Consider the following 24,103-nt stretch of genomic DNA (forward strand, 5'->3'; position numbering starts at 1 on the left):
GCTATGTTGGGGTGCTGGGGGCTCTGTTCGTGTCCTGGTAGCTCTGTTGTTGTCCTGGGGTCTTCGCTATTGTAATGGCAGCCCTGTTGGGGTCCCGGGGCCTCTGTTGGGGTCCCGGGGCCTCTGTTGGGGTCCCGGGGACACTGTTGGTGTCCTGGGAGCACTTTTGTTGTTCTGGGGTCGTCGCTGGGGCATTGGGGGTTCTGTTAGGATCGTGGAGGCTCTGTTTGGGTCCTGGGGTCTCTCTTGGGGTCCTGGGGTCTCTCTTGGGGTCCTGGGGTCTTCGCTGGTGTAATGGAGGCTCTGTTGGTGTCTCGGGGGCTCTGTTGTTTTCCTGGGATCTTCGCTGGTGTCCCGGGATCCCTGTTGCAGTCCCGGGGACTCTGTTGGTGTCCCGGGGGCTCTTTTGTTGTCCTGGGGTCTTTGCTGGGGCATAGGGGGTCCCTGTTGGGGTCCCGGGGTCCCTGTTGGAGTCCCGGGGTTCCTGTTGGGGTCCCGGGGCTCTGTTGTGGTCTTGTGCAATATATTGGGGTCCTGGGGGCTCTGTTGGGGTCCTGGGGTCTCTGTTGTGGTTCTGGGGGCTCTGTTGGGGTTTTGGGGGCTCTTTTGTTGTTCTGGGGTTGTCGCTGGGGTATTGGGGGTTCTGTTAGGATCGTGGAGGCTCTGTTTGGGTCCTGGGGGCTCTGTTGTTGTCATGGGGGCTCTGTTCGGCTTTTGAGGACTCTGTTATTGTCCCGGGGTCCCTGTTGGGGTCCCGGGGTCCCTGTTGGGGTCCCGGGGGCTCTGTTGGGGTTTTGGTAGCTCTTTTGTTGTTCTGGTGTTGTCGCTGGGGTATTGGGGGTTCTGTTAGGATCGTGGAGGCTCTGCTGGGGTCCCAGGGGCTCTGTTGTGGTCCTGGGGTGTCTCTTGGGGTCCTGGGGTCTTCGCTGGGTTAATGGGGGCTCTGCTGGGGTCCCGGGGGCTCTGGTCGTGTCCTGGTAGCTCTGTTGTTGACCTGGGGTCTTCGCTGGGTTAATGGGGTCCCTGTTGGGGTCCCGGGGTCCCTGTTGGGGTCCCGGGGTCCCTGTTGGGGTCCCGGGGGCTCTGTTGGGGTCCTGGGAGCTCTTTTGTTGTTCTGGGGTCGTCGCTGGGGTATTGGGGGTTCTGTTAGGATTGTGGAGGCTCTCTTGGGGTCCTGGGATCTCTCTTGGAGTCCTGGGGTCTCTCTTGGGGTCCTGGGGTCTTCGCTGGGTTAATGGGGTCCCTGTTGGGGTCCTGGGGTCCCTGTTGGGGTCCTGGGGGCTCTGTTGTTGTCCTGGGGTTTTTGCTGGTGTAATGGAGGCTCTGTTGGGGTCCCGGGGGCTCTGTTGGGGTCCCGGGGGCTCTGTTGGTGTCCTGGGGTCTTCGCTGGTGTCCCGGGGGCCCTGTTGGGGTCCCGGGGGCTCTGTTGTTGTCCTGGGGTCCCTGTTGGAGTCCCGGGGTCCCTGTTGGAGTCCCGGGGTCTCTGTTGGTGTCCCGAGGGCACTTTTGTTGTCCTGGGGTCTTTGCTGGGGTATAGGGGGTCCCTGTTGGTGTCCGGGGGGCTCTGTTGGGGTCCGGGGGGCTCTGTTGGGGTCCAGGGGGCTCTGCTGGGGTCTCGGGGGCTCTGCTGGGGTCCCGGGGGCTCTGGTCCTGTCCTGGTAGCTTTGTTGTTGACCTGGGGTCTTCAATGGGTTAATGGGGTCCCTGTTGGAGTCCCGGGGTCCCTGTTGGTGTCCTGGGAGCTCTTTTGTTGTTCTGGGGTCGTCACTGGGGTATTGGGGGTTCTGTTAGGATCGTGGAGGCTCTCTTGGGGTCCTGGGGTCTCTCTTGGGGTCCTGGGGTCTCTCTTGGGGTCCTGGGGTCTTCGCTGGTGTAATGGAGGCCCTGTTGGTGTCCCGGGGGCTCTGTTGGTGTCCCGGGGGCTCTGTTGGTGTCCCGGGGGCTCTGTTGGGGTCCCGGGGGCTCTTTTGTTGTCCTGGGGTCGTCGCTGGGTAAATGTGGGTCCCTGTTGGGGTCCCGGGGGCTCTGTTGGGGTCCCGGGGGCTCTGTTGTTTTCCTGCGGTCTTCGCTGGTGTAATGGCGGCCCTGTTGGGGTCTGGGGGCTCTGTTGGGGTCCTGGGGTCTTCGCTGGTGTTCCGGGGGCTCTGTTGCGGTCCCAGGGGCTCTGTTGGGGTCCCGGGGGCTCTTTTGTTGTCTTGGGGTCTTCGCTGGGGTCCCTGTTGTGGTCCTGGGGACCCCGTTGGTGTCCTGAGGGCTCTGTTGGGGTCCTGGTGGCTCTGTTGGGGTCCTGGGGAATCTTTAGTTGTTCTGGGGTCGTCGCTGGGGTATTGGGGTTTCTGTTAGGATCGTGGAGGCTCTGTTCGGGTCCTGGGGGCTCTTTTGTGGGCCTGGGAGCTCTGTTGGGGTCCTGGGGTCTTCGCTGGGTTAATGGGGGCTCTGCTGGCGTCCTGGGGGCTCTGCTGGGGTTCCGGGGGCTCTGTTGTTGTTTTGGGATCTCTGTTGGGGTCCCGGTGGCCCTGTTGGGGTCCCTGTGGCCCTGTTGGGGTCCCGGGGGCTCTGTTCGTGTCGTCGTAGCTCTGTTGGGGTCCCGGGGTCCCTGTTGGGGTCCCAGAGTCCCTGTTATTGTCCTGGGGTCTTCGCTTTTGTCCCGGGGTCCCTGTTGAGGTCCCGGGATCCCTGTTGAGGTCTCGGGGGCTCTGTTGGTGTCCCGGGGACTCTTTTGTTGTCCTGGGGTCTTTGCTGCGGCAGTGGGGGTCCCTGTTGGGGTCCCGGGGTCCCTGTTGGGGTCCCGGGGCTCTGTTGCGATCTTGGGCACTATGTTGGGGTCCTGGGAGCTCTGTTGGGGTTTTGGGGGCTCTTTTGTTGTTCTGGGGTTGTCGCTGGTGTATTGGGGGTTCTGTTAGGATCGTGGAGGCTCTGTTTTGGTCCTGGGGGCTCTGTTGTGGGCCTGGGGTCTCTCTTGTGGTCCTGGGGTCTTCGCGGGGTTAATGGGGGCTCTGTTGGGGTCCGGGGGGCTCTGCTGGGGTCCCGGGGTCTCTGTTCGTGTCCTGGTAACTCTGTTGTTGACCTGGGGTCTTCGCTGGGTCAATGGGGTCCCTGTTGGAGTCCCGGGGTCCCTGTTGGGGTCCCGGGGTCCCTGTTGGGGTCCCGGGGTCCCTGTTGGGGTCCCGGGGGCTCTGTTGGGTTCCTGGGAGCTGTTTTGTTGTTCTGGGTTAGTCGCTGGGGTATTGGGGGTTCTGTTAGGATCGTGGAGGCTCTCTTGGGGTCCTGGGGTCTCTCTTGGGGTCCTGGGGTCTCTCTTGGGGTCCTGGGGTCTTCGCTGGGTTACTGGGGGCTCTGTTGGGGTCCCGGGGGCTCTGTTGGGGTCCCGGGGGCTCTGTTGTTGTCTTTGGCGTAATGTTGGTGTGCTGGGGGCTCTGTTCGTGTCCTGGAGGCTCTGTTGTGGTCCTGGGGTCTTCGCTGGGGGAATGGGGGTCCTTGTTGGGGTCCCGGGGGCTCTGTTGGGGTCCCGGGGGCTCTGTTGGGGTCCCGGGGGCTCTGTTGGGGTCCTGGGGCTTCCGCTGGTGTCTTGGGGGCATCTGTTGGGGTCCCGGGGGCTCTGTTGTGGTCTTGGGCACTATGTTGGGGTCCTGGGGGCTCTGTTGGGGTCCTGGGGGCTCTGTTGTGGTCCTGGGGGCTCTGCTGGGGTCCCGGGGGCTCTGGTCGTGTCCTGGTAGCTCTGTTGTTGACCTGGGGTCTTCGCTGGGTTAATGGGGTCCCTGTTGGGGTCCCGGGGTCCCTGTTGGGGTCCCGGGGGCTCTGTTGGGGTCCTGGGAGCTCTTTTGTTGTTCTGGGGTCGTCGCTGGGGTATTGGGGGTTCTGTTAGGATCGTGGAGGCTCTCTTGGGGTCCTGGGATCTCTCTTGGAGTCCTGGGGTCTCTCTTGGGGTCCTGGGGTCTTCGCTGGGTTAATGGGGTCCCTGTTGGGGTCCTGGGGGCTCTGTTGTTGTCCTGGGGTTTTTGCTGGTGTAATGGAGGCTCTGTTGGGGTCCCGGGGGCTCTGTTGGGGTCCTGGGGTCTTCGCTGGTGTCCCGGGGGCTCTGTTGTTGTCCTGGAGGCTCTGTTTTTGTCCTGGGGTCATCGGTGGTGTAATGGGGGTCCCTGTTGGTGTCCTGGGGTCCCTGTTGGTGTCCTGGGGTCCCTGTTGGGGTCCTGGTGGCTCTGTTCGTGTCGTGGTAGCTCTGTTGTTGTCCTGGGGTCTTCACTGGTGTCCTGGTGGCCCTGTTGGTGTTTTGGTGGCCCTGTTGGTGTTTTGCTGGCCCTGTTGGGGACCCGGGGGCTCCTGTTGGGGTCCCGGGGGCTCTGTTTTTGTCTTTGGCGCTATGTTGGGGTGCTGGGGGCTCTGTTCGTGTCCTGGTAGCTCTGTTGTTGTCCTGGGGTCTTCGCTATTGTAATGGCAGCCCTGTTGGGGTCCCGGGGCCTCTGTTGGGGTCCCGGGGCCTCTGTTGGGGTCCCGGGGACACTGTTGGTGTCCTGGGAGCACTTTTGTTGTTCTGGGGTCGTCGCTGGGGCATTGGGGGTTCTGTTAGGATCGTGGAGGCTCTGTTTGGGTCCTGGGGTCTCTCTTGGGGTCCTGGGGTCTCTCTTGGGGTCCTGGGGTCTCTCTTGGGGTCCTGGGGTCTTCGCTGGTGTAATGGAGGCTCTGTTGGTGTCTCGGGGGCTCTGTTGTTTTCCTGGGATCTTCGCTGGTGTCCCGGGATCCCTGTTGCAGTCCCGGGGACTCTGTTGGTGTCCCGGGGGCTCTTTTGTTGTCCTGGGGTCTTTGCTGGGGCATAGGGGGTCCCTGTTGGGGTCCCGGGGTCCCTGTTGGAGTCCCGGGGTTCCTGTTGGGGTCCCGGGGCTCTGTTGTGGTCTTGTGCAATATATTGGGGTCCTGGGGGCTCTGTTGGGGTCCTGGGGTCTCTGTTGTGGTTCTGGGGGCTCTGTTGGGGTTTTGGGGGCTCTTTTGTTGTTCTGGGGTTGTCGCTGGGGTATTGGGGGTTCTGTTAGGATCGTGGAGGCTCTGTTTGGGTCCTGGGGGCTCTGTTGTTGTCATGGGGGCTCTGTTCGGCTTTTGAGGACTCTGTTATTGTCCCGGGGTCCCTGTTGGGGTCCCGGGGTCCCTGTTGGGGTCCCGGGGGCTCTGTTGGGGTTTTGGTAGCTCTTTTGTTGTTCTGGTGTTGTCGCTGGGGTATTGGGGGTTCTGTTAGGATCGTGGAGGCTCTGCTGGGGTCCCAGGGGCTCTGTTGTGGTCCTGGGGTGTCTCTTGGGGTCCTGGGGTCTTCGCTGGGTTAATGGGGGCTCTGCTGGGGTCCCGGGGGCTCTGGTCGTGTCCTGGTAGCTCTGTTGTTGACCTGGGGTCTTCGCTGGGTTAATGGGGTCCCTGTTGGGGTCCCGGGGTCCCTGTTGGGGTCCCGGGGGCTCTGTTGGGGTCCTGGGAGCTCTTTTGTTGTTCTGGGGTCGTCGCTGGGGTATTGGGGGTTCTGTTAGGATTGTGGAGGCTCTCTTGGGGTCCTGGGATCTCTCTTGGAGTCCTGGGGTCTCTCTTGGGGTCCTGGGGTCTTCGCTGGGTTAATGGGGTCCCTGTTGGGGTCCTGGGGTCCCTGTTGGGGTCCTGGGGGCTCTGTTGTTGTCCTGGGGTTTTTGCTGGTGTAATGGAGGCTCTGTTGGGGTCCCGGGGGCTCTGTTGGGGTCCCGGGGGCTCTGTTGGGGTCCTGGGGTCTTCGCTGGTGTCCCGGGGGCCCTGTTGGGGTCCCGGGGGCTCTGTTGTTGTCCTGGGGTCCCTGTTGGAGTCCCGGGGTCCCTGTTGGAGTCCCGGGGTCTCTGTTGGTGTCCCGAGGGCACTTTTGTTGTCCTGGGGTCTTTGCTGGGGTATAGGGGGTCCCTGTTGGGGTCCGGGGGGCTCTGTTGGGGTCCGGGGGGCTCTGTTGGGGTCCGGGGGGCTCTGCTGGGGTCTCGGGGGCTCTGCTGGGGTCCCGGGGGCTCTGGTCCTGTCCTGGTAGCTTTGTTGTTGACCTGGGGTCTTCAATGGGTTAATGGGGTCCCTGTTGGAGTCCCGGGGTCCCTGTTGGTGTCCTGGGAGCTCTTTTGTTGTTCTGGGGTCGTCACTGGGGTATTGGGGGTTCTGTTAGGATCGTGGAGGCTCTCTTGGGGTCCTGGGGTCTCTCTTGGGGTCCTGGGGTCTCTCTTGGGGTCCTGGGGTCTTCGCTGGTGTAATGGAGGCCCTGTTGGTGTCCCGGGGGCTCTGTTGGTGTCCCGGGGGCTCTGTTGGGGTCCCGGGGGCTCTTTTGTTGTCCTGGGGTCGTCGCTGGGTAAATGTGGGTCCCTGTTGGGGTCCCGGGGGCTCTGTTGGGGTCCCGGGGGCTCTGTTGTTTTCCTGCGGTCTTCGCTGGTGTAATGGCGGCCCTGTTGGGGTCTGGGGGCTCTGTTGGGGTCCTGGGGTCTTCGCTGGTGTTCCGGGGGCTCTGTTGCGGTCCCAGGGGCTCTGTTGGGGTCCCGGGGGCTCTTTTGTTGTCTTGGGGTCTTCGCTGGGGTCCCTGTTGTGGTCCTGGGGACCCCGTTGGTGTCCTGAGGGCTCTGTTGGGGTCCTGGTGGCTCTGTTGGGGTCCTGGGGAATCTTTAGTTGTTCTGGGGTCGTCGCTGGGGTATTGGGGTTTCTGTTAGGATCGTGGAGGCTCTGTTCGGGTCCTGGGGGCTCTTTTGTGGGCCTGGGAGCTCTGTTGGGGTCCTGGGGTCTTCGCTGGGTTAATGGGGGCTCTGCTGGCGTCCCGGGGGCTCTGCTGGGGTTCCGGGGGCTCTGTTGTTGTTTTGGGATCTCTGTTGGGGTCCCGGTGGCCCTGTTGGGGTCCCTGTGGCCCTGTTGGGGTCCCGGGGGCTCTGTTCGTGTCGTCGTAGCTCTGTTGGGGTCCCGGGGTCCCTGTTGGGGTCCCAGAGTCCCTGTTATTGTCCTGGGGTCTTCGCTTTTGTCCCGGGGTCCCTGTTGAGGTCCCGGGATCCCTGTTGAGGTCTCGGGGGCTCTGTTGGTGTCCCGGGGACTCTTTTGTTGTCCTGGGGTCTTTGCTGCGGCAGTGGGGGTCCCTGTTGGGGTCCCGGGGTCCCTGTTGGGGTCCCGGGGCTCTGTTGCGATCTTGGGCACTATGTTGGGGTCCTGGGAGCTCTGTTGGGGTTTTGGGGGCTCTTTTGTTGTTCTGGGGTTGTCGCTGGTGTATTGGGGGTTCTGTTAGGATCGTGGAGGCTCTGTTTTGGTCCTGGGGGCTCTGTTGTGGGCCTGGGGTCTCTCTTGTGGTCCTGGGGTCTTCGCGGGGTTAATGGGGGCTCTGTTGGGGTCCGGGGGGCTCTGCTGGGGTCCCGGGGTCTCTGTTCGTGTCCTGGTAACTCTGTTGTTGACCTGGGGTCTTCGCTGGGTCAATGGGGTCCCTGTTGGAGTCCTGGGGTCCCTGTTGGAGTCCCGGGGTCCCTGTTGGGGTCCCGGGGGCTCTGTTGGGTTCCTGGGAGCTGTTTTGTTGTTCTGGGTTAGTCGCTGGGGTATTGGGGGTTCTGTTAGGATCGTGGAGGCTCTCTTGGGGTCCTGGGGTCTCTCTTGGGGTCCTGGGGTCTCTCTTGGGGTCCTGGGGTCTTCGCTGGGTTGCTGGGGGCTCTGTTGGGGTCCCGGGGGCTCTGTTGGGGTCCCGGGGGCTCTGTTGGGGTCCCGGGGGCTCTGTTGTTGTCTTTGGCGTAATGTTGGTGTGCTGGGGGCTCTGTTCGTGTCCTGGAGGCTCTGTTGTGGTCCTGGGGTCTTCGCTGGGGGAATGGGGGTCCTTGTTGGGGTCCCGGGGGCTCTGTTGGGGTCCCGGGGGCTCTGTTGTTGTCCTGGGGCTTCCGCTGGTGTCTTGGGGGCATCTGTTGGGGTCCCGGGGGCTCTGTTGTGGTCTTGGGCACTATGTTGGGGTCCTGTGGGCTCTGTTGGGGTCCTGGGGGCTCTGTTGTGGTCCTGGGGGCTCTGCTGGGGTCCCGGGGGCTCTGGTCGTGTCCTGGTAGCTCTGTTGTTGACCTGGGGTCTTCGCTGGGTTAATGGGGTCCCTGTTGGGGTCCCGGGGTCCCTGTTGGGGTCCCGGGGGCTCTGTTGGGGTCCTGGGAGCTCTTTTGTTGTTCTGGGGTCGTCGCTGGGGTATTGGGGGTTCTGTTAGGATCGTGGAGGCTCTCTTGGGGTCCTGGGATCTCTCTTGGAGTCCTGGGGTCTCTCTTGGGGTCCTGGGGTCTTCGCTGGGTTAATGGGGTCCCTGTTGGGGTCCTGGGGGCTCTGTTGTTGTCCTGGGGTTTTTGCTGGTGTAATGGAGGCTCTGTTGGGGTCCCGGGGGCTCTGTTGGGGTCCTGGGGTCTTCGCTGGTGTCCCGGGGGCTCTGTTGTTGTCCTGGAGGCTCTGTTTTTGTCCTGGGGTCATCGGTGGTGTAATGGGGGTCCCTGTTGGTGTCCTGGGGTCCCTGTTGGTGTCCTGGGGTCCCTGTTGGTGTCCTGGGGTCCCTGTTGGGGTCCTGGGGTCCCTGTTGGGGTCCTGGTGGCTCTGTTCGTGTCGTGGTAGCTCTGTTGTTGTCCTGGGGTCTTCACTGGTGTCCTGGTGGCCCTGTTGGTGTTTTGGTGGCCCTGTTGGTGTTTTGCTGGCCCTGTTGGGGACCCGGGGGCTCCTGTTGGGGTCCCGGGGGCTCTGTTTTTGTCTTTGGCGCTATGTTGGGGTGCTGGGGGCTCTGTTCGTGTCCTGGTAGCTCTGTTGTTGTCCTGGGGTCTTCGCTATTGTAATGGCAGCCCTGTTGGGGTCCCGGGGCCTCTGTTGGGGTCCCGGGGCCTCTGTTGGGGTCCCGGGGACACTGTTGGTGTCCTGGGAGCACTTTTGTTGTTCTGGGGTCGTCGCTGGGGCATTGGGGGTTCTGTTAGGATCGTGGAGGCTCTGTTTGGGTCCTGGGGTCTCTCTTGGGGTCCTGGGGTCTCTCTTGGGGTCCTGGGGTCTCTCTTGGGGTCCTGGGGTCTTCGCTGGTGTAATGGAGGCTCTGTTGGTGTCTCGGGGGCTCTGTTGTTTTCCTGGGATCTTCGCTGGTGTCCCGGGATCCCTGTTGCAGTCCCGGGGACTCTGTTGGTGTCCCGGGGGCTCTTTTGTTGTCCTGGGGTCTTTGCTGGGGCATAGGGGGTCCCTGTTGGGGTCCCGGGGTCCCTGTTGGAGTCCCGGGGTTCCTGTTGGGGTCCCGGGGCTCTGTTGTGGTCTTGTGCAATATATTGGGGTCCTGGGGGCTCTGTTGGGGTCCTGGGGTCTCTGTTGTGGTTCTGGGGGCTCTGTTGGGGTTTTGGGGGCTCTTTTGTTGTTCTGGGGTTGTCGCTGGGGTATTGGGGGTTCTGTTAGGATCGTGGAGGCTCTGTTTGGGTCCTGGGGGCTCTGTTGTTGTCATGGGGGCTCTGTTCGGCTTTTGAGGACTCTGTTATTGTCCCGGGGTCCCTGTTGGGGTCCCGGGGTCCCTGTTGGGGTCCCGGGGGCTCTGTTGGGGTTTTGGTAGCTCTTTTGTTGTTCTGGTGTTGTCGCTGGGGTATTGGGGGTTCTGTTAGGATCGTGGAGGCTCTGCTGGGGTCCCAGGGGCTCTGTTGTGGTCCTGGGGTGTCTCTTGGGGTCCTGGGGTCTTCGCTGGGTTAATGGGGGCTCTGCTGGGGTCCCGGGGGCTCTGGTCGTGTCCTGGTAGCTCTGTTGTTGACCTGGGGTCTTCGCTGGGTTAATGGGGTCCCTGTTGGGGTCCCGGGGTCCCTGTTGGGGTCCCGGGGGCTCTGTTGGGGTCCTGGGAGCTCTTTTGTTGTTCTGGGGTCGTCGCTGGGGTATTGGGGGTTCTGTTAGGATTGTGGAGGCTCTCTTGGGGTCCTGGGATCTCTCTTGGAGTCCTGGGGTCTCTCTTGGGGTCCTGGGGTCTTCGCTGGGTTAATGGGGTCCCTGTTGGGGTCCTGGGGTCCCTGTTGGGGTCCTGGGGGCTCTGTTGTTGTCCTGGGGTTTTTGCTGGTGTAATGGAGGCTCTGTTGGGGTCCCGGGGGCTCTGTTGGGGTCCCGGGGGCTCTGTTGGGGTCCTGGGGTCTTCGCTGGTGTCCCGGGGGCCCTGTTGGGGTCCCGGGGGCTCTGTTGTTGTCCTGGGGTCCCTGTTGGAGTCCCGGGGTCCCTGTTGGAGTCCCGGGGTCTCTGTTGGTGTCCCGAGGGCACTTTTGTTGTCCTGGGGTCTTTGCTGGGGTATAGGGGGTCCCTGTTGGGGTCCGGGGGGCTCTGTTGGGGTCCGGGGGGCTCTGTTGGGGTCCCGGGGTCTCTGTTCGTGTCCTGGTAACTGTGTTGTTGACCTGGGGTCTTCGCTGGGTCAATGGGGTCCCTGTTGGAGTCCCGGGGTCCCTGTTGGAGTCCCGGGGTCCCTGTTGGAGTCCCGGGGTCCCTGTTGGAGTCCCGGGGTCCCTGTTGGGGTCCCGGGGGCTCTGTTGGGTTCCTGGGAGCTGTTTTGTTGTTCTGGGTTAGTCGCTGGGGTATTGGGGGTTCTGTTAGGATCGTGGAGGCTCTCTTGGGGTCCTGGGGTCTCTCTTGGGGTCCTGGGGTCTCTCTTGGGGTCCTGGGGTCTTCGCTGGGTTGCTGGGGGCTCTGTTGGGGTCCCGGGGGCTCTGTTGGGGTCCCGGGGGCTCTGTTGGGGTCCCGGGGGCTCTGTTGTTGTCTTTGGCGTAATGTTGGTGTGCTGGGGGCTCTGTTCGTGTCCTGGAGGCTCTGTTGTGGTCCTGGGGTCTTCGCTGGGGGAATGGGGGTCCTTGTTGGGGTCCCGGGGGCTCTGTTGGGGTCCCGGGGGCTCTGTTGTTGTCCTGGGGCTTCCGCTGGTGTCTTGGGGGCATCTGTTGGGGTCCCGGGGGCTCTGTTGTGGTCTTGGGCACTATGTTGGGGTCCTGTGGGCTCTGTTGGGGTCCTGGGGGCTCTGTTGTGGTCCTGGGGGCTCTGCTGGGGTCCCGGGGGCTCTGGTCGTGTCCTGGTAGCTCTGTTGTTGACCTGGGGTCTTCGCTGGGTTAATGGGGTCCCTGTTGGGGTCCCGGGGTCCCTGTTGGGGTCCCGGGGGCTCTGTTGGGGTCCTGGGAGCTCTTTTGTTGTTCTGGGGTCGTCGCTGGGGTATTGGGGGTTCTGTTAGGATCGTGGAGGCTCTCTTGGGGTCCTGGGATCTCTCTTGGAGTCCTGGGGTCTCTCTTGGGGTCCTGGGGTCTTCGCTGGGTTAATGGGGTCCCTGTTGGGGTCCTGGGGGCTCTGTTGTTGTCCTGGGGTTTTTGCTGGTGTAATGGAGGCTCTGTTGGGGTCCCGGGGGCTCTGTTGGGGTCCTGGGGTCTTCGCTGGTGTCCCGGGGGCTCTGTTGTTGTCCTGGAGGCTCTGTTTTTGTCCTGGGGTCATCGGTGGTGTAATGGGGGTCCCTGTTGGGGTCCTGGGGTCCCTGTTGGTGTCCTGGGGTCCCTGTTGGGGTCCTGGTGGCTCTGTTCGTGTCGTGGTAGCTCTGTTGTTGTCCTGGGGTCTTCACTGGTGTCCTGGTGGCCCTGTTGGTGTTTTGGTGGCCCTGTTGGTGTTTTGCTGGCCCTGTTGGGGACCCGGGGGCTCCTGTTGGGGTCCCGGGGGCTCTGTTTTTGTCTTTGGCGCTATGTTGGGGTGCTGGGGGCTCTGTTCGTGTCCTGGTAGCTCTGTTGTTGTCCTGGGGTCTTCGCTATTGTAATGGCAGCCCTGTTGGGGTCCCGGGGCCTCTGTTGGGGTCCCGGGGCCTCTGTTGGGGTCCCGGGGACACTGTTGGTGTCCTGGGAGCACTTTTGTTGTTCTGGGGTCGTCGCTGGGGCATTGGGGGTTCTGTTAGGATCGTGGAGGCTCTGTTTGGGTCCTGGGGTCTCTCTTGGGGTCCTGGGGTCTCTCTTGGGGTCCTGGGGTCTCTCTTGGGGTCCTGGGGTCTCTCTTGGGGTCCTGGGGTCTTCGCTGGTGTAATGGAGGCTCTGTTGGTGTCTCGGGGGCTCTGTTGTTTTCCTGGGATCTTCGCTGGTGTCCCGGGATCCCTGTTGCAGTCCCGGGGACTCTGTTGGTGTCCCGGGGGCTCTTTTGTTGTCCTGGGGTCTTTGCTGGGGCATAGGGGGTCCCTGTTGGGGTCCCGGGGTCCCTGTTGGAGTCCCGGGGTTCCTGTTGGGGTCCCGGGGCTCTGTTGTGGTCTTGTGCAATATATTGGGGTCCTGGGGGCTCTGTTGGGGTCCTGGGGGCTCTGTTGGGGTCCTGGGGGCTCTGTTGGGGTCCTGGGGTCTCTGTTGTGGTTCTGGGGGCTCTGTTGGGGTTTTGGGGGCTCTTTTGTTGTTCTGGGGTTGTCGCTGGGGTATTGGGGGTTCTGTTAGGATCGTGGAGGCTCTGTTTGGGTCCTGGGGGCTCTGTTGTTGTCATGGGGGCTCTGTTCGGCTTTTGAGGACTCTGTTATTGTCCCGGCGTCCCTGTTGGGGTCCCGGCGTCCCTGTTGGGGTCCCGGGGGCTCTGTTGGGGTTTTGGTAGCTCTTTTGTTGTTCTGGTGTTGTCGCTGGGGTATTGGGGGTTCTGTTAGGATCGTGGAGGCTCTGCTGGGGTCCCAGGGGCTCTGTTGTGGTCCTGGGGTGTCTCTTGGGGTCCTGGGGTCTTCGCTGGGTTAATGGGGGCTCTGCTGGGGTCCCGGGGGCTCTGGTCGTGTCCTGGTAGCTCTGTTGTTGACCTGGGGTCTTCGCTGGGTTAATGGGGTCCCTGTTGGGGTCCCGGGGTCCCTGTTGGGGTCCCGGGGGCTCTGTTGGGGTCCTGGGAGCTCTTTTGTTGTTCTGGGGTCGTCGCTGGGGTATTGGGGGTTCTGTTAGGATTGTGGAGGCTCTCTTGGGGTCCTGGGATCTCTCTTGGAGTCCTGGGGTCTCTCTTGGGGTCCTGGGGTCTTCGCTGGGTTAATGGGGTCCCTGTTGGGGTCCTGGGGTCCCTGTTGGGGTCCTGGGGGCTCTGTTGTTGTCCTGGGGTTTTTGCTGGTGTAATGGAGGCTCTGTTGGGGTCCCGGGGGCTCTGTTGGGGTCCCGGGGGCTCTGTTGGGGTCCTGGGGTCTTCGCTGGTGTCCCGGGGGCCCTGTTGGGGTCCCGGGGGCTCTGTTGTTGTCCTGGGGTCCCTGTTGGAGTCCCGGGGTCCCTGTTGGAGTCCCGGGGTCTCTGTTGGTGTCCCGAGGGCACTTTTGTTGTCCTGGGGTCTTTGCTGGGGTATAGGGGGTCCCTGTTGGTGTCCGGGGGGCTCTGTTGGGGTCCGGGGGGCTCTGTTGGGGTCCGGGGGGCTCTGCTGGGGTCTCGGGGGCTCTGCTGGGGTCCCGGGGGCTCTGGTCCTGTCCTGGTAGCTTTGTTGTTGACCTGGGGTCTTCAATGGGTTAATGGGGTCCCTGTTGGAGTCCCGGGGTCCCTGTTGGTGTCCTGGGAGCTCTTTTGTTGTTCTGGGGTCGTCACTGGGGTATTGGGGGTTCTGTTAGGATCGTGGAGGCTCTCTTGGGGTCCTGGGGTCTCTCTTGGGGTCCTGGGGTCTCTCTTGGTGTCCTGGGGTCTTCGCTGGTGTAATGGAGGCCCTGTTGGTGTCCCGGGGGCTCTGTTGGTGTCCCGGGGGCTCTGTTGGTGTCCCGGGGGCTCTGTTGGGGTCCCGGGGGCTCTTTTGTTGTCCTGGGGTCGTCGCTGGGTAAATGTGGGTCCCTGTTGGGGTCCCGGGGGCTCTGTTGGGGTCCCGGGGGCTCTGTTGTTTTCCTGCGGTCTTCGCTGGTGTAATGGCGGCCCTGTTGGGGTCTGGGGGCTCTGTTGGGGTCCTGGGGTCTTCGCTGGTGTTCCGGGGGCTCTGTTGCGGTCCCAGGGGCTCTGTTGGGGTCCCGGGGGCTCTTTTGTTGTCTTGGGGTCTTCGCTGGGGTCCCTGTTGTGGTCCTGGGGACCCCGTTGGTGTCCTGAGGGCTCTGTTGGGGTCCTGGTGGCTCTGTTGGGGTCCTGGGGAATCTTTAGTTGTTCTGGGGTCGTCGCTGGGGTATTGGGGTTTCTGTTAGGATCGTGGAGGCTCTGTTCGGGTCCTGGGGGCTCTTTTGTGGGCCTGGGAGCTCTGTTGGGGTCCTGGGGTCTTCGCTGGGTTAATGGGGGCTCTGCTGGCGTCCTGGGGGCTCTGCTGGGGTTCCGGGGGCTCTGTTGTTGTTTTGGGATCTCTGTTGGGGTCCTGGTGGCCCTGTTGGGGTCCCTGTGGCCCTGTTGGGGTCCCGGGGGCTCTGTTCGTGTCGTCGTAGCTCTGTTGGGGTCCCGGGGTCCCTGTTGGGGTCCCAGAGTCCCTGTTATTGTCCTGGGGTCTTCGCTTTTGTCCCGGGGTCCCTGTTGAGGTCCCGGGATCCCTGTTGAGGTCTCGGGGGCTCTGTTGGTGTCCCGGGGACTCTTTTGTTGTCCTGGGGTCTTTGCTGCGGCAGTGGGGGTCCCTGTTGGGGTCCCGGGGTCCCTGTTGGGGTCCCGGGGCTCTGTTGCGATCTTGGGCACTATGTTGGGGTCCTGGGAGCTCTGTTGGGGTTTTGGGGGCTCTTTTGTTGTTCTGGGGTTGTCGCTGGTGTATTGGGGGTTCTGTTAGGATCGTGGAGGCTCTGTTTTGGTCCTGGGGGCTCTGTTGTGGGCCTGGGGTCTCTCTTGTGGTCCTGGGGTCTTCGCGGGGTTAATGGGGGCTCTGTTGGGGTCCGGGGGGCTCTGCTGGGGTCCCGGGGTCTCTGTTCGTGTCCTGGTAACTCTGTTGTTGACCTGGGGTCTTCGCTGGGTCAATGGGGTCCCTGTTGGAGTCCCGGGGTCCCTGTTGGAGTCCCGGGGTCCCTGTTGGGGTCCCGGGGGCTCTGTTGGGTTCCTGGGAGCTGTTTTGTTGTTCTGGGTTAGTCGCTGGGGTATTGGGGGTTCTGTTAGGATCGTGGAGGCTCTCTTGGGGTCCTGGGGTCTCTCTTGGGGTCCTGGGGTCTCTCTTGGGGTCCTGGGGTCTTCGCTGGGTTGCTGGGGGCTCTGTTGGGGTCCCGGGGGCTCTGTTGGGGTCCCGGGGGCTCTGTTGGGGTCCCGGGGGCTCTGTTGGGGTCCCGGGGGCTCTGTTGGGGTCCCGGGGGCTCTGTTGTTGTCTTTGGCGTAATGTTGGTGTGCTGGGGGCTCTGTTCGTGTCCTGGAGGCTCTGTTGTGGTCCTGGGGTCTTCGCTGGGGGAATGGGGGTCCTTGTTGGGGTCCCGGGGGCTCTGTTGGGGTCCCGGGGGCTCTGTTGGGGTCCCGGTGGCTCTGTTGTTGTCCTGGGGCTTCCGCTGGTGTCTTGGGGGCATCTGTTGGGGTCCCGGGGGCTCTGTTGTGGTCTTGGGCACTATGTTGGGGTCCTGTGGGCTCTGTTGGGGTCCTGGGGGCTCTGTTGTGGTCCTGGGGGCTCTGTTGGGGTTTTGGGGGCTCTTTTGTTTTTCTGGGGTTGTCGCTGGGGTATTGGGGTTTCTGTTACGATCGTGGAGGCTCTGTTCAGGTCCTGGGGGCTCTGTTGTGGGCCTGGCGTCTCTCTTGGGGTCCTGGGGTCTTCGCGGGGTTAATGGGGGCTCTGTTGTGTTCTGGGGGTCTTTGTAGTGGTCCGGGGGGCTCTGCTGGGGTCCCGGGGGCTCTGTTGGGGTCCTGGGCGCTCTGTTCGTGTCCTGGTACCTCTGTTGTTGACCTGGGGTCTTCGCTGGGTTAATGGGGTCCCTGTTGGGGTCCTGGGGTCCCTGTTGGGGTGCTGGGGTCCCTGTTGGGGTCCCGGGGGCTCTGTTTGGGTCCTGGGAGCTCTTTTGTTGTTCTGGGGTCGTCGCTGGGTTATTGGGGGTTCTGTTAGGATTGTGGGGGCTCTGTTTGGGTTCTGGGGTCTCTCTTGGGGTCCTGGGGTCTTCGCTGGGTTCCTGGGGTCCCTGTTGGGTTCCTGGGGTCCCTGTTGGGTTCCTGGGGTCCCTGTTGGGTTCCTGGGGTCCCTGTTGGGTTCCTGGGGTCCCTGTTTGGGTCCTGGGGGCTCTGTTGTTGTCCTGGGGTTTTTGCTGGTGTAATGGAGGCTCTGTTGGTGTCCCGTGGGCTCTGTTGGGGTCCCGGGGGCCCTGTTGTTGTCCTGGGGTCTTCGCTGGTGTCCTGGGGGCTCTGTTGGTGTCCCGGGGGCTCTGTTGGTGTCCCGGGGGCTCTGTTGGTGTCCCGGGGGCTCTTTTGTTGTCCTGGGGTTTTGCTGGGGTATAGGGGGTCCCTGTTGGGGTCCCGGGGGCTCTGTTGTGGTCCGGGGGGCTCTGCTGGGGTCTCGGGGGCTCTGGTCGTGTCCTGGTAGCTTTGTTGTTGACCTGGGGTCTTCAATGGGTTAATGGGGTCCCTGTTGGAGTCCCGGGGTCCCTGTTGGAGTCCCGGGGTCCCTGTTGGAGTCCCGGGGTCCCTGTTAGTGTCCTGGGAGCTCTTTTGTTGTTCTGGGGTCGTCGCTGGGGTATTGGGGGTTCTGTTAGGATCGTGGAGGCTCTCTTGGGGTCCTGGGGTCTCTCTTGGGGTCCTGGGGTCTCTCTTGGTGTCCTGGGGTCTTCGCTGGTGTAATGGAGGCTCTGTTGGTGTCCCGGGGTCCCTGTTGGTGTCCCGGGGTCCCTGTTGGTGTCCCGGGGGCTCTTTTGTTGTCCTGGGGTCTTTGCTGGGGCATAGGGGGTCCCTGTTGGGGTCCCGGGGTCCCTGTTGGGATCCCGGGGGCTCTGTTGGGGTCCCGGGGCTCTGTTGTGGTCTTGTGCACTATGTTGGGGTCCTGGGGGCTCTGTTGTGGTCCTGGGGGCTCTGTTGGGGTTTTGGGGGCTCTTTTGTTTTTCTGGGGTTGTCGCTGGGGTATTGGGGTTTCTGTTACGATCGTGGAGGCTCTGTTCAGGTCCTGGGGGCTCTGTTGTGGGCCTGGCGTCTCTCTTGGGGTCCTGGGGTCTTCGCGGGTTTAATGGGGGCTCTGTTGTGTTCTGGGGGTCTTTGTAGTGGTCCGGGGGGCTCTGCTGGGGTCCCGGGGGCTCTGTTGGGGTCCTGGGCGCTCTGTTCGTGTCCTGGTACCTCTGTTGTTGACCTGGGGTCTTCGCTGGGTTAATGGGGTCCCTGTTGTGGTCCTGGGGTCCCTGTTGGAGTCCTGGGGTCCCTGTTGGGGTCCTGGGGTCCCTGTTGGGGTCCCGGGGGCTCTGTTTGGGTCCTGGGAGCTCTTTTGTTGTTCTGGGGTCGTCGCTGGGTTATTGGGGGTTCTGTTAGGATTGTGGGGGCTCTGTTTGGGTTCTGGGGTCCCTGTTGGGTTCCTGGGGTCCCTGTTGGGTTCCTGGGGTCCCTGTTGGGTTCCTGGGGTCCCTGTTTGGGTCCTGGGGGCTCTGTTGTTGTCCTGGGGTTTTTGCTGGTGTAATGGAGGCTCTGTTGGGGTCCCGTGGGCTCTGTTGGGGTCCCGGGGGCCCTGTTGTTGTCCTGGGGTCTTCGCTGGTGTCCCGGGGTCCCTGTTGGAGTCCCGGGGGCTCTGTTGGTGTCCCGGGGGCTCTTTTGTTGTCCTGGGGTCTTTGCTGGGGTATAGGGGGTCCCTGTTGGGGTCCCGGGGGCTCTGTTGTAGTCCGGGGGGCTCTGCTGGGGTCTCGGGGGCTCTGGTCGTGTCCTGGTAGCTTTGTTGTTGACCTGGGGTCTTCAATGGGTTAATGGGGTCCCTGTTGGAGTCCCGGGGTCCCTGTTGGAGTCCCGGGGTCCCTGTTAGTGTCCTGGGAGCTCTTTTGTTGTTCTGGGGTCGTCGATGGGGTATTGGGGGTTCTGTTAGGATCGTGGAGGCTCTCTTGGGGTCCTGGGGTCCCTGTTGGGGTCCTGGGGTCCCTGTTGGGGTCCCGGGGTCCCTGTTGGTGTCCCGGGGTCCCTGTTGGTGTCCCGGGGGCTCTTTTGTTGTCCTGGGGTCTTTGCTGGGGCATAGGGGGTCCCTGTTGGGGTCCCGGGGTCCCTGTTGGGATCCCGGGGGCTCTGTTGGGGTCCCGGGGCTCTGTTGTGGTCTTGTGCACTATGTTGGGGTCCTGGGGTCTCTCTTGGGGTCCTGGGGTCTCTCTTGGGGTCCTGGGGTCTTCGCTGGGTTAATGGGGGCTCTGTTGGGGTCCCGTGGGCTCTGTTGGGGTCCCGGGGGCCCTGTTGTTGTCCTGGGGTCTTCGCTGGTGTCCCGGGGTCCCTGTTGGAGTCCCGGGGGCTCTGTTGGTGTCCCGGGGGCTCTTTTGTTGTCCTGGGGTCTTTGGTGGGGTATAGGGGCTCCCTGTTGGGGTCCCGGTGGCCCTGTTGGGGTCCCTGTGGCCCTGTTGGGGTCCCGGGGGCTCTGTTCCTGTCGTGGTAGCTCTGTTGGGGTCCCGGGGTCCCTGTTGGGGTCCCGGAGTCCCTGTTGTTGTCCTGGGGTCTTCGCTTTTGTCCCGGGGTCCCTGTTGAGGTCCCGGGATCCCTGTTGAGGTCTCGGGGGCTCTGTTGGTGTCCCGGGGACTCTTTTGTTGTCCTGGGGTCTTTGCTGCGGCAGTGGGGGTCCCTGTTGGGGTCCCGGGGTCCCTGTTGGGGTCCCGGGGCTCTGTTGCGATCTTGGGCACTATGTTGGGGTCCTGGGAGCTCTGTTCGGGTTTTGGGGGCTCTTTTGTTGTTCTGGGGTTGTCGCTGGTGTATTGGGGGTTCTGTTAGGATCATGGAGGCTCTGTTTTGGTCCTGGGGGCTCTGTTGTGGGCCTGGGGTCTCTCTTGTGGTCCTGGGGTCTTCGCGGGGTTAATGGGGGCTCTGTTGGGGTCCGGGGGGCTCTGCTGGGGTCCTGGGGTCTCTGTTCGTGTCCTGGTAACTCTGTTGTTGACCTGGGGTCTTCGCTGGGTCAATGGGGTCCCTGTTGGAGTCCCGGGGTCCCTGTTGGGGTCCCGGGGGCTCTGTTGGGTTCCTGGGAGCTGTTTTGTTGTTCTGGGTTAGTCGCTGGGGTATTGGGGGTTCTGTTAGGATCGTGGAGGCTCTGTTTGGGTCCTGGGGTCTCTCTTGGGGTCCTGGGGTCTCTCCTGGGGTCCTGGGGTCTTCGCTGGGTTACTGGGGGCTCTGTTGGGGTCCCGGGGGCTCTGTTGGGGTCCCGGGGGCTCTGTTGTTGTCTTTGGCGTAATGTTGGTGTGCTGGGGGCTCTGTTCGTGTCCTGGAGGCTCTGTTGTGGTCCTGGGGTCTTCGCTGGGGGAATGGGGGTCCTTGTTGGGGTCCCGGGGGCTCTGTTGGGGTCCCGGGGGCTCTGTTGGGGTCCCGGGGGCTCTGTTGTTGTCCTGGGGCTTCCGCTGGTGTCTTGGGGGCCTCTGTTGGGGTCCCGGGGGCTCTGTTGTGGTCTTGGGCACTATGTTGGGGTCCTGGGGGCTCTGTTGGGGTCCTGGGGGCTCTGTTGTGGTCCTGGGGGCTCTGTTGGGGTTTTGGGGGCTCTTTTGTTTTTCTGGGGTTGTCGCTGGGGTATTGGGGTTTCTGTTACGATCGTGGAGGCTCTGTTCAGGTCCTGGGGGCTCTGTTGTGGGCCTGGCGTCTCTCTTGGGGTCCTGGGGTCTTCGCGGGGTTAATGGGGGCTCTGTTGTGTTCTGGGGGTCTTTCTAGTGGTCCGGGGGGCTCTGCTGGGGTCCCGGGGGCTCTGTTGGGGTCCTGGGCGCTCTGTTCGTGTCCTGGTACCTCTGTTGTTGACCTGGGGTCTTCGCTGGGTTAATGGGGTCCCTGTTGGGGTCCTGGGGTCCCTGTTGGGGTCCTGGGGTCCCTGTTGGGGTCCCGGGGGCTCTGTTTGGGTCCTGGGAGCTCTTTTGTTGTTCTGGGGTCGTCGCTGGGTTATTGGGGGTTCTGTTAGGATTGTGGGGGCTCTGTTTGGGTTCTGGGGTCCCTGTTGGGTTCCTGGGGTCCCTGTTGGGTTCCTGGGGTCCCTGTTGGGTTCCTGGGGTCCCTGTTTGGGTCCTGGGGGCTCTGTTGTTGTCCTGGGGTTTTTGCTGGTGTAATGGAGGCTCTGTTGGGGTCCCGTGGGCTCTGTTGGGGTCCCGGGGGCCCTGTTGTTGTCCTGGGGTCTTCGCTGGTGTCCCGGGGTCCCTGTTGGAGTCCCGGGGGCTCTGTTGGTGTCCCGGGGGCTCTTTTGTTGTCCTGGGGTCTTTGCTGGGGTATAGGGGGTCCCTGTTGGGGTCCCGGGGGCTCTGTTGTGGTCCGGGGGGCTCTCCTGGGGTTTTGGGGGCTCTTTTGTTTTTCTGGGGTTGTCGCTGGGGTATTGGGGTTTCTGTTACGATCGTGGAGGCTCTGTTCAGGTCCTGGGGGCTCTGTTGTGGGCCTGGCGTCTCTCTTGGGGTCCTGGGGTCTTCGCGGGGTTAATGGGGGCTCTGTTGTGTTCTGGGGGTCTTTGTAGTGGTCCGGGGGGCTCTGCTGGGGTCCCGGGGGCTCTGATGGGGTCCTGGGCGCTCTGTTCGTGTCCTGGTACCTCTGTTGTTGACCTGGGGTCTTCGCTGGGTTAATGGGGTCCCTGTTGGGGTCCTGGGGTCCCTGTTGGGGTCCTGGGGTCCCTGTTGGGGTCCTGGGGTCCCTGTTGGGGTCCCGGGGGCTCTATTTGGGTCCTGGGAGCTCTTTTGTTGTTCTGGGGTCGTCGCTGGGTTATTGGGGGTTCTGTTAGGATTGTGGGGGCTCTGTTTGGGTTCTGGGGTCTCTCTTGGGGTCCTGGGGTCTTCGCTGGGTTCCTGGGGTCCCTGTTGGGTTCCTGGGGTCCCTGTTGGGTTCCTGGGGTCCCTGTTTGTGTCCTGGGGGCTCTGTTGTTGTCCTGGGGTTTTTGCTGGTGTAATGGAGGCTCTGTTGGGGTCCCGTGGGCTCTGTTGGGGTCCCGGGGGCCCTGTTGTTGTCCTGGGGTCTTCGCTGGTGTCCCGGGGGCTCTGTTGGTGTCCCGGGGGCTCTGTTGGTGTCCCGGGGGCTCTTTTGTTGTCCTGGGGTCTTTGCTGGGGTATAGGGGGTCCCTGTTGGGGTCCCGGGGGCTCTGTTGTGGTCCGGGGGGCTCTGCTGGGGTCTCGGGGGCTCTGGTCGTGTCCTGGTAGCTTTGTTGTTGACCTGGGGTCTTCAATGGGTTAATTGGGTCCCTGTTGGAGTCCCGGGGTCCCTGTTGGAGTCCCGGGGTCCCTGTTGGAGTCCCGGGGTCCCTGTTGGAGTCCCGGGGTCCCTGTTGGAGTCCCGGGGTCCGTGTTGGAGTCCCGGGGTCCCTGTTAGTGTCCTGGGAGCTCTTTTGTTGTTCTGGGGTCGTCGCTGGGGTATTGGGGGTTCTGTTAGGATCGTGGAGGCTCTCTTGGGGTCCTGGGGTCTCTCTTGGGGTCCTGGGGTCTCTCTTGGTGTCCTGGGGTCTTCGCTGGTGTCCCGGGGTCCCTGTTGGTGTCCCGGGGTCCCTGTTGGTGTCCCGGGGTCCCTGTTGGTGTCCCGGGGGCTCTTTTGTTGTCCTGGGGTCTTTGCTGGGGCATAGGGGGTCCCTGTTGGGGTCCCGGGGTCCCTGTTGGGATCCCGGGGGCTCTGTTGGGGTCCCGGGGCTCTGTTGTGGTCTTGTGCACTATGTTGGGGTCCTGGGGTCTCTCTTGGGGTGCTGGGGTCTCTCTTGGGGTCCTGGGGCCTTCGCTGGGTTAATTGGGGCTCTGTTGGGGTCCCGGGGGGTCTGTTGGGGTCCCGGGGGCTCTGTTGTTGTCCTGGGGCTTCCGCTGGTGTGTTGGCGGCCTCTGTTGGGGTCCCGGGGGCTCTGTTGTGGTCTTGGGCACTATGTTGGGGTCCTGGGGGCTCTGTTGTGGTCCTGGGGGCTCTGTTGGGGTTTTGGGGGCTCTTTTGTTTTTCTGGGGTTGTCGCTGGGGTATTGGGGTTTCTGTTACGATCGTGGAGGCTCTGTTCAGGTCCTGGGGGCTCTGTTGTGGGCCTGGCGTCTCTCTTGGGGTCCTGGGGTCTTCGCGGGGTTAATGGGGGCTCTGTTGTGTTCTGGGGGTCTTTGTAGTGGTCCGGGGGGCTCTGCTGGGGTCCCGGGGGCTCTGCTGGGGTCCCGGGGGCTCTGTTGGGGTCCTGGGCGCTCTGTTCGTGTCCTGGTACCTCTGTTGTTGACCTGGGGTCTTCGCTGGGTTAATGGGGTCCCTGTTGTGGTCCTGGGGTCCCTGTTGGAGTCCTGGGGTCCCTGTTGGGGTCCTGGGGTCCCTGTTGGGGTCCCGGGGGCTCTGTTTGGGTCCTGGGAGCTCTTTTGTTGTTCTGGGGTCGTCGCTGGGTTATTGGGGGTTCTGTTAGGATTGTGGGGGCTCTGTTTGGGTTCTGGGGTCTCTCTTGGGGTCCTGGGGTCTTCGCTGGGTTCCTGGGGTCCCTGTTGGGTTCCTGGGGTCCCTGTTGGGTTCCTGGGGTCCCTGTTGGTTTCCTGGGGTCCCTGTTGGGTTCCTGGGGTCCCTGTTTGTGTCCTGGGGGCTCTGTTGTTGTCCTGGGGTTTTTGCTGGTGTAATGGAGGCTCTGTTGGGGTCCCGGGGGCCCTGTTGTTGTCCTGGGGTCTTCGCTGGTGTCCCGGGGTCCCTGTTGGAGTCCCGGGGGCTCTGTTGGTGTCCCGGGGGCTGTTTTGTTGTCCTGGGGTCTTTGCTGGGGTATAGGGGGTCCCTGTTGGGGTCCCGGGGGCTCTGTTGTGGTCCGGGGGGCTCTGCTGGGGTTTTGGGGGCTCTTTTGTTTTTCTGGGGTTGTCGCTGGGGTATTGGGGTTTCTGTTACGATCGTGGAGGCTCTGTTCAGGTCCTGGGGGCTCTGTTGTGGGCCTGGCGTCTCTCTTGGGGTCCTGGGGTCTTCGCGGGGTTAATGGGGGCTCTGTTGTGTTCTGGGGGTCTTTGTAGTGGTCCCGGGGGCTCTGCTGGGGTCCCGGGGGCTCTGTTGGGGTCCTGGGTGCTCTGTTCGTGTCCTGGTACCTCTGTTGTTGACCTGGGGTCTTCGCTGGGTTAATGGGGTCCCTGTTGGGGTCCTGGGGTCCCTGTTGGGGTCCTGGGGTCCCTGTTGGGGTCCTGGGGTCCCTGTTGGGGTCCTGGGGTCCCTGTTGGGGTCCTGGGGGCTCTGTTTGGGTCCTGGGAGCTCTTTTGTTGTTCTGGGGTCGTCGCTGGGTTATTGGGGGTTCTGTTAGGATTGTGGGGGCTCTGTTTGGGTTCTGGGGTCTCTCTTGGGTTCCTGGGGTCCCTGTTGGGTTCCTGGGGTCCCTGTTGGGTTCCTGGGGTCCCTGTTGGGTTCCTGGGGTCCCTGTTGGGTTCCTGGGGTCCCTGTTTGGGTCCTGGGGGCTCTGTTGTTGTCCTGGGGTTTTTGCTGGTGTAATGGAGGCTCTGTTGGGGTCCCGTGGGCTCTGTTGGGGTCCCGGGGTCCCTGTTGGAGTCCCGGGGTCCCTGTTGGAGTCCCGGGGTCCCTGTTGGAGTCCCGGGGTCCCTGTTGGAGTCCCGGGGGCTCTGTTGGAGTCCCGGGGGCTCTGTTGGTGTCCCGGGGGCTCTTTTGTTGTCCTGGGGTCTTTGCTGGTGTATAGGGGGTCCCTGTTGGGGTCCCGGGGGCTCTGTTGTGGTCCGGGGGGCTCTGCTGGGGTCTCGGGGGCTCTGGTCGTGTCCTGGTAGCTTTGTTGTTGACCTGGGGTCTTCAATGGGTTAATGGGGTCCCTGTTGGAGTCCCGGGGTCCCTGTTGGAGTCCCGGGGTCCCTGTTGGAGTCCCGGGGTCCCTGTTAGTGTCCTGGGAGCTCTTTTGTTGTTCTGGGGTCGTCGCTGGGGTATTGGGGGTTCTGTTAGGATCGTGGAGGCTCTCTTGGGGTCCTGGGGTCTCTCTTGGGGTCCTGGGGTCTCTCTTGGTGTCCTGGGGTCTTCGCTGGTGTAATGGAGGCTCTGTTGGTGTCCCGGGGTCCCTGTTGGTGTCCCGGGGTCCCTGTTGGTGTCCCGGGGTCCCTGTTGGTGTCCCGGGGTCCCTGTTGGTGTCCCGGGGGCTCTTTTGTTGTCCTGGGGTCTTTGCTGGGGCATAGGGGGTCCCTGTTGGGGTCCCGGGGTCCCTGTTGGGATCCCGGGGGCTCTGTTGGGGTCCCGGGGCTCTGTTGTGGTCTTGTGCACTATGTTGGGGTCCTGGGG

Source organism: Opisthocomus hoazin, unplaced genomic scaffold (assembly GCF_030867145.1).
Source record: "Opisthocomus hoazin isolate bOpiHoa1 unplaced genomic scaffold, bOpiHoa1.hap1 HAP1_SCAFFOLD_47, whole genome shotgun sequence".
NCBI lineage: Eukaryota > Metazoa > Chordata > Aves > Opisthocomiformes > Opisthocomidae > Opisthocomus > Opisthocomus hoazin.